This window comes from Somniosus microcephalus, chromosome 4 (genome assembly GCF_052327205.1).
Source record: "Somniosus microcephalus isolate GS21.2 chromosome 4, FLI_Smic_1.0, whole genome shotgun sequence".
NCBI classification, from domain to species: Eukaryota; Metazoa; Chordata; class Chondrichthyes; order Squaliformes; family Somniosidae; genus Somniosus; species Somniosus microcephalus.
Genome location: NC_140990.1, coordinates 142,270,793 through 142,284,936, shown reverse-complemented (window position 1 = coordinate 142,284,936; position 14,144 = coordinate 142,270,793). Strand labels below are relative to the sequence as shown.

The following is a 14,144-nucleotide window of genomic DNA, read 5'->3' as shown; positions in this document are numbered from 1 at the left end:
GGTTTGGGTTAGGATTTCGGGTGAATGGAGCTTGGTGTGAGTTAGGATGACGGGTGAATAGGTTTGGTGTAAGTTAGTATGATGGTTGAATGGGTCTTGCTGTGAGTTAGAGTGATGGATGAATGGGTCTTGGTGTGTGTGGTAAGATGAAGTGTGAATTTGTCTTGTGTGAGTTAGGTTGATGGGGGAATGTGTCTTGGTGTGAGTTAGCATGATGGGTGAGTGTGTCTTGGTTTGAGTTAGGATGATCGGTGAATGGGACATGATATGAGTTAGGATGATGGGTGAAAGGGGCTTGTGAGTTAGGATGTTGGGTGAATGGGGCATGGTGAGAGTTAGGCTGATGGCTGAATGGGACAAAATGTGAGTTCGGATGATGGGTGAATGGGACATGATGTGAGTTAGGATGATGGGTGAATGGGACAAAATGTGAGTTAGGATGATGGGTGAATTGTGCCTGGTGTGAGTTACAAGGATGGGTGAATGGGGATTCGTGTGTGTTAGGATAATGGGAGAATTGGACTTGGTGGGAGTTATGAAGATGCGGGAATGGCCTTGGTGCGAGCTACGAAGATGGGTGAATGGGGCTTGGTGTGAGCTAGGATCATATGTAAATGGGGCTAGCTGCGAGTTATGATGATGGGTGAATGTGGCTTGCTACGAGCTAGGATGATGAATGAATGTGTTTTATTGCGAGTTAGGATGACGCGTGAATGTGGCATCGTGTAAGTTAGGATGAGAGTTGAATGCGCCTTGTTGTGAGTTAAGGTGATTGGTGAATGGGGCTTGGTGTGATTTAGGGTGATGCGTGAATGGGGCTTGGTGTGAGTTATTATGATTGGTGAATGGGGCTTGGTGTGAGTTCGGATGATGATTGAATGGGGCTTGGTGCGAGTTAGGAAGATGGGTGAATGAGGCTTGGAGTGAGTTAGGATGATGGGTGAATGGGGCTTGATGTGAGTTAGAATGATATGTGAATGGGGCTTGGCGTGAGTTAGGATGATGGGGGAATTGGTCATTGTGTGAGTTAGGATAATGGGTGAATTGGGGCTTGGTGTAAGTTAGGATGAAGAGTGAATGTGATTTGGTGTGAGTTAGGATGATATGTGAATGGGGCTTGGTGTGAATTAGGAGGATGTGTGAATGGGGTTGGTGTACGTTAGGATGATGGGGGAATGGGTCTTTGTGTGATTTAGTATGATGGGTGAATGGGGCTTGGTGTACGTTAGGGTGATGGGTGAATGGGGCTTGGTGTGTTTTAGGATGATGGGTGAACAGTTCTTGGTTTGGGTTAGGATTTCGGGTGAATGGAGCTTGGTGTGAGTTAGGATGACGGGTGAATAGGTTTGGTGTAAGTTAGTATGATGGTTGAATGGGTCTTGTTGTGAGTTAGGGTGATGGATGAATGGGTCTTGGTGTGTGTGGTAAGATGAAGTGTGAATTTGTCTTGTGTGAGTTAGGTTGATGGGGGAATGTGTCTTGGTGTGAGTTAGCATGATGGGTGATTGTGTCTTGGTTTGAGTTAGGATGATCGGTGAATGGGACATGATATGAGTTAGGATGATGGGTGAAAGGGGCTTGTGAGTTAGGATGTTGGGTGAATGGGGCATGGTGAGAGTTAGGCTGATGGCTGAATGGGACAAAATGTGAGTTAGGATGATGGGTGAACTGGGCCTGGTGTGAGTTACGAGGATGGGTGAATGGGGCTTCGTGTGTGTTAGGATGATGGGAGAATTGGGCTTGATGGGAGTTATGATGATGCGGGAATGGCATTGGTGTGAGCTACGAAGATGGGTGAATGGGGCTTGGTGTGAGATAGGATGATGGGTGAATGGGGATAACTGCGAGCTATGATGATGGGTGAATGTGGCTTGCTACGAGCTAGGATGATGAATGAATGTGTTTTATTGCGAGTTAGGATGACGCGTGAATGTGGCATCGTGTAAGTTAGGATGAGAGTTGAATGCGCCTTGTTGTGAGTTAAGATGATTGGTGAATGGGGCTTGGTGTGAGTTAGGATGATGATTGAATGGGGTTTGGTGCGAGTTAGGAAGATGGGTGAATGGTGCTTGGAGTGAGTTAGGATGATGGGTGAATGGGGCTTGATGTGAGTTAGAATGATATGTGAATGGGGCTAGGTGTGAGTTAGGATGATGGGAGAATGGGTCTTTTTGTGAGTTTGGATGATGTGTGAATGGGGCTTGGTGTGAATTGGGCTGATGTGTGAATGGGCCTTGGTGTACGTTAGAATGATGGGGGAATGGGGCTTTGTGTGAGTTAGGATGATTGGTGAATGGGGCTTGGTGTACGTTAGGATGATGGGTGAATGGGGCTTGGAGTGTTTTAGGATGATTTTTGAATGGTTCTTTGTTTGGGTTAGGATTTTGGGTGAATGGGTTTGGTGTGAGTTAGTATGATGGTTGAATGGGTTTGTTGTGTGTTTGGATGATGGATGAATGTGTCTTGGTGTGTGTGATAAGATGATGTGTGAATTTGTCTTGTGTGATTAAGGTTGATGGGGGAATGTGTCTTGGTGTGAGCTAGCATGATGGGTGAATGTGTCTTGGTTTGAGTTAGGATGATGGATGAATGGGACATGATGTGAGTTAGGATGATGGGTGAATGGGACAAAATGTGAGTTAGGATGATGGGTGAATTGTGCCTGGTGTGAGTTACAAGGATGGGTGAATGGGGATTCGTGTGTGTTAGGATGATGGGAGAATTGGACTTGGTGGGAGTTATGAAGATGCGGGAATGGCCTTGGTGTGAGCTACGAAGATGGATGAATGGGGCTTGGTGTGAGCTAGGATCATATGTAAATGGGGCTAGCTGCGAGTTATGATGATGTGTGAATGTGGCTTGCTACGAGCTAGGATGATGAATTAACGTGTTTTACTGCGAGTCAGGATGATGTGTGAATATGGTAAGGTGTAAGTTAGGCTGAGAGTTGAATGGGCCTTGTTGTGAGTTAAGATGATTGGTGAATGGGGCTAGGTGTGAGTTAGGATGATGATTGAATGGGTGTTGGTGCATGTTTGGAAGATGGGTGATTGGGGCTTGGACTGGTTTAGGATGATGCGTGAATGGCCTTGCTATGAGTTAGGATGATGGGTGTTTGTGGCTTGGTGTGTGGTGGGATGATGAGTGAATGGGTCTTTGTGTGACTTAGGATGATGGGTGAATGGGTGTTGTTGTGAGTTACGAAGATGTGTGAATGGGGCTCGGTGTGTGTTAAGATGATGGGTGAATGGGCCTTGGTCGGAGTTAGGATGATGCGTGAATGTGTCTTGATGTGATTTAGGATGATGAGTGAAAGGGTCTTGGTGTGAGTTAGGAAGATGTGTGAATGTTTCTTGGTGTTTTTTAAAATTCATTGATGGGTTGTGGGCGTGGCTGGCTAGGCCTGCATTTAGTGCCCATCTTGAGAAGATGGTGGTGAGCTGCCTTCATGAACCGCTGCAGTCCATATGATGTAGGTACACCCAAAAGGCTGTTAGGAAGGGAGTTCCAGGATTTTGGCCCAGCGACAGTGAAGGAACGGCGATACAGGTCCAAGTCAGGATGGTGTGTGGCTTGGAGGGGAAATTGTAGGTGGTGATGTTCCCATGCGTCTGCTGCCCTTGTCCTTCTAAGTGGTAGAGGTCGCGGGTTTGGAAGGTGCTGTTGAAGGAGCTTTGGCGAGTTGCTGCAGTGCATCTTGTCGATGGTACACACTGCAGCCACAGTGCGCCGGTGGTGGAGGGAGTGAATGTAGAAGGTGGTGGATGGAGTGCCAATCAAGCAGGCTGCTTTATCCTGAATGGTGTCGAGCTTCTTGAGTGTTGTTGGAGCTGCACTCATCCAGGCAAGTGGAGAGTATTCCATCACAATCCTGACTTGTCCCTTGTAGATGGTGGTAAGGTTTAGGGGAGTCAGGAGGTGAGAAACCCACCGCAGAATTCCCAGCCTCTGGCCTGCTCTTGTAGCCACAGTATTTATATGGCTGGTCCAGTTCAGTTTCTGATCAATGGTAACCCCCCAGGATGTTGATAGTTGGGGATTCAGCGATGGTAATGCCATTGATTGTCAAGGGGAGGTGGTTAGAGTCTCGCTTGTTGGAGATGGTCATTGCCTGGCACTTGTGTGGTGCGAATGTTACTTGCTACTTGTCAGCCCAAGTCTGAATGATGTCCAGGTCTTGTTGCATATGGACACAGACTGCGTCAGTATCTGACGAGTCTCGAATGGTGCTGAACAGTGCAATCATCAGCGAACATCCCCACTTCTGACCTTATGATGGAGGGAAGGTCATTGATGAAACAGCTGAAGATGATTGGGCCAAGGACACTGCCCTGATGAACTCCTGCAGTGTGTGAGTTAGGATGATGGGTGAATTGGACTTGGTGTGAGTTAGGATGATGTGTGAATGTGTCTTGGTGTGAGTTAGGATGATGTGTGAATGTGCCTTGGTGTAACTTAGGATGATGCCTGAAAGGGGCTTGGTGTGATTTAGGATGGTGGGTGAATGGGTCTTGGTGTGAGTTAGGGTGAATTGTGAATGGGTCTTGGTGTGTGGTAGGCTGATGGGTGAATGGGGCTTGGAGTGTTAGGATGATGGGTGAATCGGGATTGCTGTTAGTTAGGATGATTGGTGAATGGGGCTTGCTGTGAGTTAGGATGATGGATGAATGGCTTTTAGTGTGCGTTAGGATGAAGGATGAAAGTGTCTTGGTGTGAGTTAGGATGATGGGTGATTGGGTCTTGGTGTGAGTTCTGATAATTGGTGAATGGGACTTGGTGTGAGTCAGGATGATGGGTGAATATGTCTTTGTGTGTGTTAGGATGATGGGTATTTGGGTCACGTTGTGAGTTATGACGATGGGCGATTAGTTCTTGGTGTGACTTAGGATGATGGTTTAATGGCCTAGAAATTCGGTATCGCCGCGCTAGGTCTTTAGCGCCCGAAATTTTGCGCTCGCCCGGATTCCCGTAGCACCCGCCTGAAATTCAGTTGCGACGGCCCAAGACGGAGGCGGGCGCTATTGCAGGGTTTGGCCGCCTTGCTTGGGGTGATGACAGTCAGTTTCAGGCGTCCAGCTGCCGCTGCAGCACCCGATGCGCTGCGGCAGGCTGGGGTACTGCAGGCCTCCTCCTTCTCTTAAGGAGGAGATGCCTGCAGCCATGAGATCGCCGCTGGATTCCCCCGGCAAATGAGCCCAGCACCACGGAGAAGTGCTGGGCTCGCGGGAGTCAGACACCAATGCCGCGGGGTGGTGGTGCAGGAGTCCGGGGAGGGAGGTGCGGCCAGGCGGTCGCCGGGAAAGCGGCCGGCCGCCCCTCCACCTTTATGCGCCGGCCTTTCGGAGCTGCAAGGCCCCATTTTTCAAACGCTGTTTGCGGCTGCCACGGGCGAGGCGGCCGCAACTGAATTTGGCGGTCGGCACGGAATCGCATTGGAACCGGGGTGTTGCGCACACCAATGACGTCATCGGTGCCGGCGCAGCGCTACCGGCTAATGCCGATGTTAGGGATCAACTGAATTTCGGGCGCTAAAAAACTTCCGGCGTCAACCACTCTATAGCCAATAAGTGGGTGCAAACGCGACTGAATTTCTAGGCCAATGTGTCTTGTTGTGAGTTAGGATGATGGGAGTATGGGACTTCGTTTGAGTTATGTTGATGGGTGATTGGGATTTGGTGTGAGTTAAAATGGTATGTGAATGGGGTTGGGTGTGATTTAGGATGATGGGTGAATTTTCCTTGTGTGAGTTAGGATGATGTGTGAATATGGCTTGGTGTGAGTTACGATGATGGGGGAATGTGTCTTTGTGTGATTTAGGATGATGGGTGAATGGGGCTTGGTGTAAGCTAGGATGAGGGGTGAATGGGGATTGGTGTGAGTTAGCATGATGTGTGAATGGGGCTTGGTGTGAATTAGGATAATGTGTGAACGGGGCTTGGTGTACGTTAGGATGATGGGGGAATGGGGCTTTGTGTGAATTAGGATGATGGGTGAATTGGGCTTGGTATACGTTAGGATAATGGGTGAATGGGGCTTGGAGTGATTTAGGATTTTGTGTGAATGGGGCTTGGTGTGAGTTAGGGTGATGGGTGAATGGGTTTGGTGTGAGTTAGTATGATTGTTGAATGGATCTAGTTGTGAGATAGGATGATGGATGAATGGGTCTTAGTGTGTGTGGTATGATGATGTGTGAATTTTCCTGGTGTGAGTTAGGATGATGGGGGAATATGTCTTGGTGTGAGTTAGGATGATGGGCGAATGTGTCTTGGTTTGAGTTAGGATGATGGGTGAATTGGGCTTGTTGGGAGTTGTGATGATGCGGGAATGGCCTTGGTGTGAGTTGCGAAATTGAGTGAATGGGGCTTGGTGTGAGATAGGATGATGTGTAAATGGGGTTAGCTGCGAGTTATGATGATGTTTGAATGTGGCTTGCTACGAGCTAGGATGATGAATGAATGTGTTTTCGTGCGAGTCAGGATGATGTGTGAATATGGCATGGTGTTAGTTAGGCTGAGAGTTGAATGGGCCTTGTTGTTAGTAAAGATGATTGGTGAATGGGGCTTGGTGTGGTTTAGGATGATGATTGAATGGGGGTTGGTGCAAGTTAGGAAGATGGGTGAATGGGGCTTGGAGTGGTTTAGGATGATTCGTGAATTAGTCTTCGTATATGTTAGGATGATGGGTGAATGTAGGCTATGATGATGGATGATTGTGTCTTGGTGTGAGTTAGGATGAAGGGGGAAAGGGTTTTGGTGTATGTTAGGATGATGGGTGAAAGGGTCTTGGTGTAGGTTAGGATGATGGATGATTGTGTCTTGGTGTGAGCTAGGATGATGGGTGAATGCATCTTCGTAGGTGTTAGGATGTGTTATGATGATGTGTGAATGTGTCTTCGTGTGAGTTAGGATGATGGGTGAATGCGTCTTTGTGTGAGCTGGATGATGTGTGAATTGGGCTGGGTGTGAGTTAGGATGATGCATGAATGTGTCTTCGTTTGAGTTATGATGATGGGTGAATGCGACTTTGTGTGAGTTAGGATGATGTGTGAATGGGGATTGGTGTGAGTTAGGATGTTGGGTGAATGTGTCTTGGTGTGAGTTAGGATGATGGGTGAATGGGCCTATGTGTGAGTTAGGATGACGGGTGAATGGGGCTTGGTCTGATTAGGATGATGTGTGAATGGGGCTTGGTCTGAGTTTGGGTGATGTTTGAATGGGGCTTGATGTGAGTTAGGATGATGGGTGAATGGGGCTTGGTGTGAGTAAGGGTGAAGGGTGCATTGGGCATGGAGTGATTTCGGATGATGCGTGAAAGTGTCTCGGTGTGAGTTGCGATGGGGGGTGAATGGTTCTTCGTGTGAGTTAGGATCATGTGTGAATGGGCCTTGGTGTGAGTTTGGATGATAGGTGAATGTGTCTTTGTGTGATTAGGATGATGGGTAAATGGGGCTTTGTGTGAGTTAGAATGATGTGTAGATGGGGCTTGGTGTGTATCAGGATGATGGTTGAATGGGTCTTGGTGTGAGTTAGGATGATGTGTGAATGGGGCTTGGTGTAAGTAAGTATGATGCTTGAATGAGGCTTGGTCTGGATTAGGAAGATGGGTGAATGGGTCTTAGTGTGAGTTAGAAAGGTGGTTGAATGGAGCTCGGTGTTAGTTAGTATGATGCTTGAATGTGGCTTGGTGTGGGGTAGGATGAGCTGTGAATGGGGCTTGGTGTAAGCTAGGATGATGGTTGATTGGTTTTTCGTTTGATCTAGGATTTATGGTGAATGGGTGTTGTTGTGTGTTTGGAAGAGGGATGAATGGGTCTTGGTGTGTGTGGTAAGATGATGTGTGAATTTTTCTTGTGTGAGTTAGGAAGATAGGTGAATGTGTCTTGGTGTGAGTTAGGGTGATGAGTGAATGTGTTTTGGTTTGAATTAGAATGATGTGTGAATGGGACATGATGTGAGTTTGGCTGATGGGTGAATGGGGCTTGGTGTGAATAAGGATGATGCGTTAATGTGTCTTGGTGTGAGTTAGGATGATGGGTGAAAGGGCCTTGGTGTGAGTTAGGACGTTGGGTGAATGCGGCATGGTGAAAGTTAGGATGATGGGTGAATTGGGCTTGGTGTGAGTTATGATGATGCAGGAATGGCCTTGGTGTGAGATAGGATGATGGGTGAATGGGGCTAGCTGCGAGTTATGATGTTGGGTGAATGTTGCTTGCTACAAGCTAGGATGATGAATGAATGGGTTTTAGTGCAAGTTAGGATGATGCATGGATGTGGCATGGTGTAAGTTACGCTGATAGTTGAATGGGCCTTGGTGTGAGTTAAGGTGATTGGTGAATGGGGCTTGGTGTGAGTTAGGATGATGATTGAATGGAGGTTGGTGCGAGTTAGGAATATGGGTGAATGGGGCTTGGAGTGAATTAGGATGATGCGTGAATGGGTCTTGGTTTGAGTTAGGATAATGGCTGAAAGGATCTTAATGTAGGAAAGGATGATGGATGATTGTGTCTTCCTGTGAGTTAGGATGATGGGTGAATGGGTCTTGGTGAGTTAGGGTGAGTTGATGAATGGGGCTTGGTGTGAATTAGCAAGATGGGTGAATGTGTCTTGGTGTGAGTTAGGATGATGGGTGAATGTGTCTTCATGTGAGTTAGGACGATGCGTGAAAGAGTCTTCGTGTGAGTTATGATGATTGTGAATGGGGCTTCATGTGAGTTAGGATGATGGGTGAATGGGGCTTGGTGTGAGATAGGATGATATGTGAATGGGCTTGGTGTGAGTTAGGGTGAGGCGTGAAAGTTTCTTTATGTGAGTTTGGATCATGGGTGATTAAGTCTTGGTGTGAGTTAGGATGATGGGTGAGTGTGGCTGGGTGTGAGTTAGGTTGATGGGTGAATGCGTCTTCGTATAAGTTAGGATGATGGGTGAATGTGTCTTCATGTGTGTTATGATGATGGGTGAATGTTTATTTGTGTGAGTTAGAATGTGTCTTGCTGTGAGTTAGGTTGATGGGTTAATGGGTCTTTGTGTGAGTTAGGATGATGGGTGAATGGGGCTTGGTCTGATTAGGATGATGGGTGAATGGGGATTGGTGTGAGTTCGGATGATGGGTGAATGGGTCTTGGTGTGAGTTAGGATGATGTGTGAATGGGGCTTTACGTGAGATAGGGTGATGTTTGAATTGGTCTTGCTGTGATTTAGGATGGTTGGTGAATGGGGCTTGATTTAAACATAGAAACATAGAAGATAGGAGCAGGAGTAGGCCATTCGGCCCCTCGAGCCTGCTCCGGCATTCAATGAGATCATGGCTGATCATCCAAATTCAGTACCCTGTCCCTGCCTTCTCCCCATATCCCTTGATCCCTTCAGCCTTAAGAAATATATCCAACAACTTGTTGAATATATTTAATGAACTGGCCTCCACCGCCCTCTGTGGCAGAGAATTCCACAGGTTCACCACTCTCTTGATGAAGAAATTCCTCCTCATTTCAATCCTAAATGGTTTACCCCTTAGCCTTAGACTATGACCCCTGGTTCTGGACTCCCCGACCATCGGAAACATCCTTCCTGCATCTAGTCTATCCAGGCCTGACAGAATTTTATAGGTTTCGATGAGAACCCCTCTCAATCTTCTAAACTCCAGTAAGTATATCGACACAATCTCTCCTCATACGTCATTCCTGCCATCCCAGGTATCAGCCTGGTGAATCTTCGCTGCCCTCCCTCCATGGCAATAAAGTCCTTCCTCAGATAAGGCGACCAAAACTGCACACAATACTCAAGATGCGGTCTCACCTAGGCCCTGTACAACTGCAGCAAGACATCCTTGTTCCTGTACTCGAACCCTCTTGCTACGAAGGCCAACATACCATTTGCCTTCTTACCTGGCTGCTGCACCTGCATGCTTACCTTCAGCGACTGGTGCACAAGAACACCCAGGTCTCTTTGCACTTCCCCTTCTCCCAATCTATTGCCATTCAAGTAAAAGTCTGCCTTCCTGTTTTTGCCACCAAAGTGGATAACCTCACATTTATCCACATTATTGTGCATTTGCCATGTTTCTGCCCAATCACCCAACCTGTCCAAATCATACTGGAATTTCACGACATCCTCCTCACAGCATACCCTCCCACCCAGCTTTGTGTCGTGTGCAAATTTCGAGATATTACATCCAATTCCCTCGTCCAGATCATTAATATGTATTGTGAACAGCTGGGGTCCTAGGACTAATCCTTGCGGTACCCCACTAGTCATTGCCTGCCACTTGGAAAATGACCCGTTTATTCCAACTCTTCGCTTTCTATCGTATGGAGATGCCGGTGTTGGACTGGGGTGGACCATAGATCATGAACCCACTCAAGTCGACCTACAACACAGACTACGCTAAGAGACTCTGCTGTCGTACCTCTCGCACACTCCTCAACCATCTCGTACACCAGCTCTACAGCAGACGCCGCAACCTCGAAATGGAGAGAGAGTCCATGTTCTCAGCCTGTGCTCAGGACATAACAGACCAGCTACGAGACACCGCCAAACAGATGAGGCAATGGAACTACACTGCCTACATGCACACCAAGAACAGGAAGCTTGAGAAACTCGGCATCACCACTGTCGAAGTTTCGACTGTTCAATAAGACTCTGTGAAACAAAGTGATCGTCAAAGGCAGACTTTATTTAACTACTTGCTAGCAAGGGGAGCTTCACGTAGGCAATGGCTATCGTGACTTCTCCGAACACATGGACAAAAACACCTCTTTTTATACACAAAGAGCAAAACCTTCTATCACATGGTATGGTATTGAGACACAACTAAATAACATTAAGGAAGAGATGAGTAAGAAATGTTTAAGGTCAACAAGAAGATGACTAAAGGGTCAGCAGAGCCTCGGTGTCTTAAGATAAGGTTAGCCCATAGATAATCAAAAGTCATGATGCAGGAATACCTTTATGACGATGGCTCCTCGTTTTATACAATGGAGACGGTTTGTCTCTCACTTTGGTTCTGGACATTCATACGAATGTTTACAGTACATGTCCTTTGGTTTATCATGCTTTTGTTCTGTTAAGCTTATCTTGTTTATGGAACTGTCTAGCCTGCAAGCTACAAAGGAGTCACAGCCTCTTCCTTAAACCGTTTCCTAATATGGGCCTGCCCGTTTCCCCTTATGTTATACTGTGTGAAGCCATTTTGGCCTGTTGAAACAGTTCCAGACTCCATTTTAATATAAGAGAGTATGTGTGCTTATTTTATACTAATATGTGTGGATATATATATCTATATGCTGATGCACTTCTACACCACCAGCAGCAAGCAAGCCTGTCCCGGTACCACGGTTGAAACCACAGGGAAGTCCATCGCCAACTTCTCCGACCACACCCTTCAACCAGAGGAAATTGAAGTTCTCAGCCGAGGGCTCAATTTCTGCCCCACCACCAAAATGGTCCCCATCGGTCTCGCGGCAGACACAGAGGAATTCATCAGGAGAATGAGGCTCCGGGAATTCTTCCACAAATCCCAAGATGTCAGCAGCGAACCCAATGAGATAACCAATGATCCGGAACAGGAGACAGAGGGATCCGCAGTGCAGCAACTGAAGAAGAAAGAATCAAATTGGGCCCCTCCGGAGGGTCAGTGCCCTAAGCTTGACATGTATGCTCAAGCTGTCAGGAGAAGTATCAATGCCAGATTCATCAGCCGCACTCACAATACAGTCCAGAATGTCACCCGAGCACAACACAATGCCATCCACACTCTCAAGACCAACCGCAACATCATCATCAAACCAGCAGACAAAGGAGGAGCCATCGTCATACAGAACAGAACGGACTATTGCAAAGAAGCATAACGAGAACGGGACAACCAGGAACACTACATACAGTTACCCGCAGATCCGACCAAATAACACACCCACCAACTCAACAAACTGATCAAGACCTTTGATCCAACCCTTCAAAGCATCCTACGCGCTCTCATCCCACGTACTCCCCACGTGGGAGACTTCTACTGCCTCCCAAAGATACACAAAGCCAACACACCCGGATGTCCTATCGTATCAGGCAATGGAACCCTGTGTGAGAACCTCTCTGGATACGTCGAGGGCATCCTGAAAACCATCGTACAGGGAACCTCCAGCTTCTGTCGTGACACAACAGACTTCTTACAGGAACTCAGCATCCACAGACAAGTTGAACCAGGAAAGCTCCTCGCCACGATGGATGTCTCAGCACTCTACACCAGTATCCCCCACGATGACGGCATCGCTGCAGCAGCCTCAGTACTCAACAGCAACAACAGCCAATCTTCAGACGCCATCCTACAACTCATCTGCTTTATCCTTGACCACAATGTCTTCACCTTCGACAACCAGTTCTTTACCCAAACACACGGAACAGCCATGGGGATCAAATTCGCACCCCAATACGCCAACATCTTCATGCACAAGTTCGAGCAAGACTTCTTCGCTGCACAGGACCTCCAACCAATGCTATACACCAGATACATCGACGACATTTTCTTCCTATGCATCCACGGCGAAGAATCACTGAAAAGACTACACAGTAACATCAACAAGTTCCATCCCACCATCAAACTCACCATGGACTACTCCTCAAAATCGGTTGCATTCTTGAACACATGAATCTCCATCAAAGACGGACACCTCAGCACTTAACTCTACCGCAAGCCCACGGACAACCTCAGGATGCTCGACTTCTCCAGCTTCCACCCTAACCACGTTAAAGAAGCCATCTCCTGTGGACAAGTCCTGCAAATACATAGGATCTGCTCAGACGAGGAGGAACGCGATGGACACCGACAGACGCTGAAAGACGCCCTCGTAAGAACGGGATATGACGCTCGACTCGTCGATCGACAGTTCCGCCGGGCCACAGCAAAAAATCGCATAGACCGCCTCAAAAGACAAACACGGGACACAACCAACAGACTTCATCGTCCACTACTTCCCCAGAGCGGAGAAACTACGCCATGTTCTTTGCAGCCTTCAACATGTCATCGATGATGATGAACACCTCGCTAAGGCCATCCCCACACCTCCACTACTCGCCTGCAAACAGCCGCCTAACCTCAAACAGACAATTGTTCACAGCAAATTACCCAGCTTTCAGGAGAACAGCGACCACGACACCATATAACCCTGCCACGGCAACTTCTGCAAAACATGCCAGATCATCAACACAGATAACATCATCACACGTGACGACACCACCCACCAGGTACATGGTACATACTCATGTGACTCAGCCAACGTTGTCTACCTCATACGTTGCAGGAAAAGATGCCCCAGAGCATGGTACATCGGCGAGGCCATGCAGACACTGCGACAATGGATGAACAGACACGGTGCAACAATCGCCAGGCAGGAGTGTTCCCTCACAGTCGGGGAACACTTCAGCAGTCAAGGACATTCAGCCTCCGATCTTCGGGTAAGCATTCTCCAAGGCGGCCTTCAAGACACACGACAATGCAAAATCGTAGAGCAGAAACTGATAGCCAAGTTTCCGCATTCATGAGGATGGCCTCAACAGGGATCTTGGGTTCATGTCACGCTACATGTAACCACACCTAACTATATAAGTTGTGTCTTTATGCATCTCTCCACTTCACCTGACGAAGTAGCAGCGCTCCGAAAGCTTGTGATTTCAAATAAAACTGTTGGACTATAACCTGGTGTAGTTCAGTCAAGCACGATTTACCTTTTGTAAATCCATGTTGACTTTGTTCAATCCCGTCACTGCTTTCCAAGTGCTCTGCTTTTACATCTTTTATAATGGACTCTAGCATTTTCCCCACTACCAATGTCAGGCTTACCGGTCGATAATTCCCCACTTTTTCTCTACCACCTTTTATGAATTGTGGGGTAACATTAGCTACCCTCCAATCCATGGGTATTGTTCCAGAGTCTTTTGAGTTCTGGAAGATGACCAGCAATGCATCTACTATTTCTAGGGCCACTTCCTTAAGTACCCTAGGATGTAGATTATCAGGCCCTGGGGATTTATCGGCCTTCTGTCCCATCAATTTTCCTTACACCATTTCCCTACAAATACTGATTTCTTTCAGTTCCACCCTTTCATCAGATCCTATGTTCCCCTGCATCTCTGGGAGTTTATTTGTGTCCTCCTTTGTGA

The 14,144-nt window shown here is 47.4% G+C and overlaps 1 pseudogene; it reads left to right on the top strand.

Annotated features, from left to right (window-relative positions):
* LOC147119865 (uncharacterized) overlaps positions 1 to 12,542 on the top strand; it is a 60,025-nt pseudogene extending 47,483 nt beyond the window's left edge.
* The last annotated feature ends 1,602 nt before the right edge of the window (positions 12,543 to 14,144 follow it).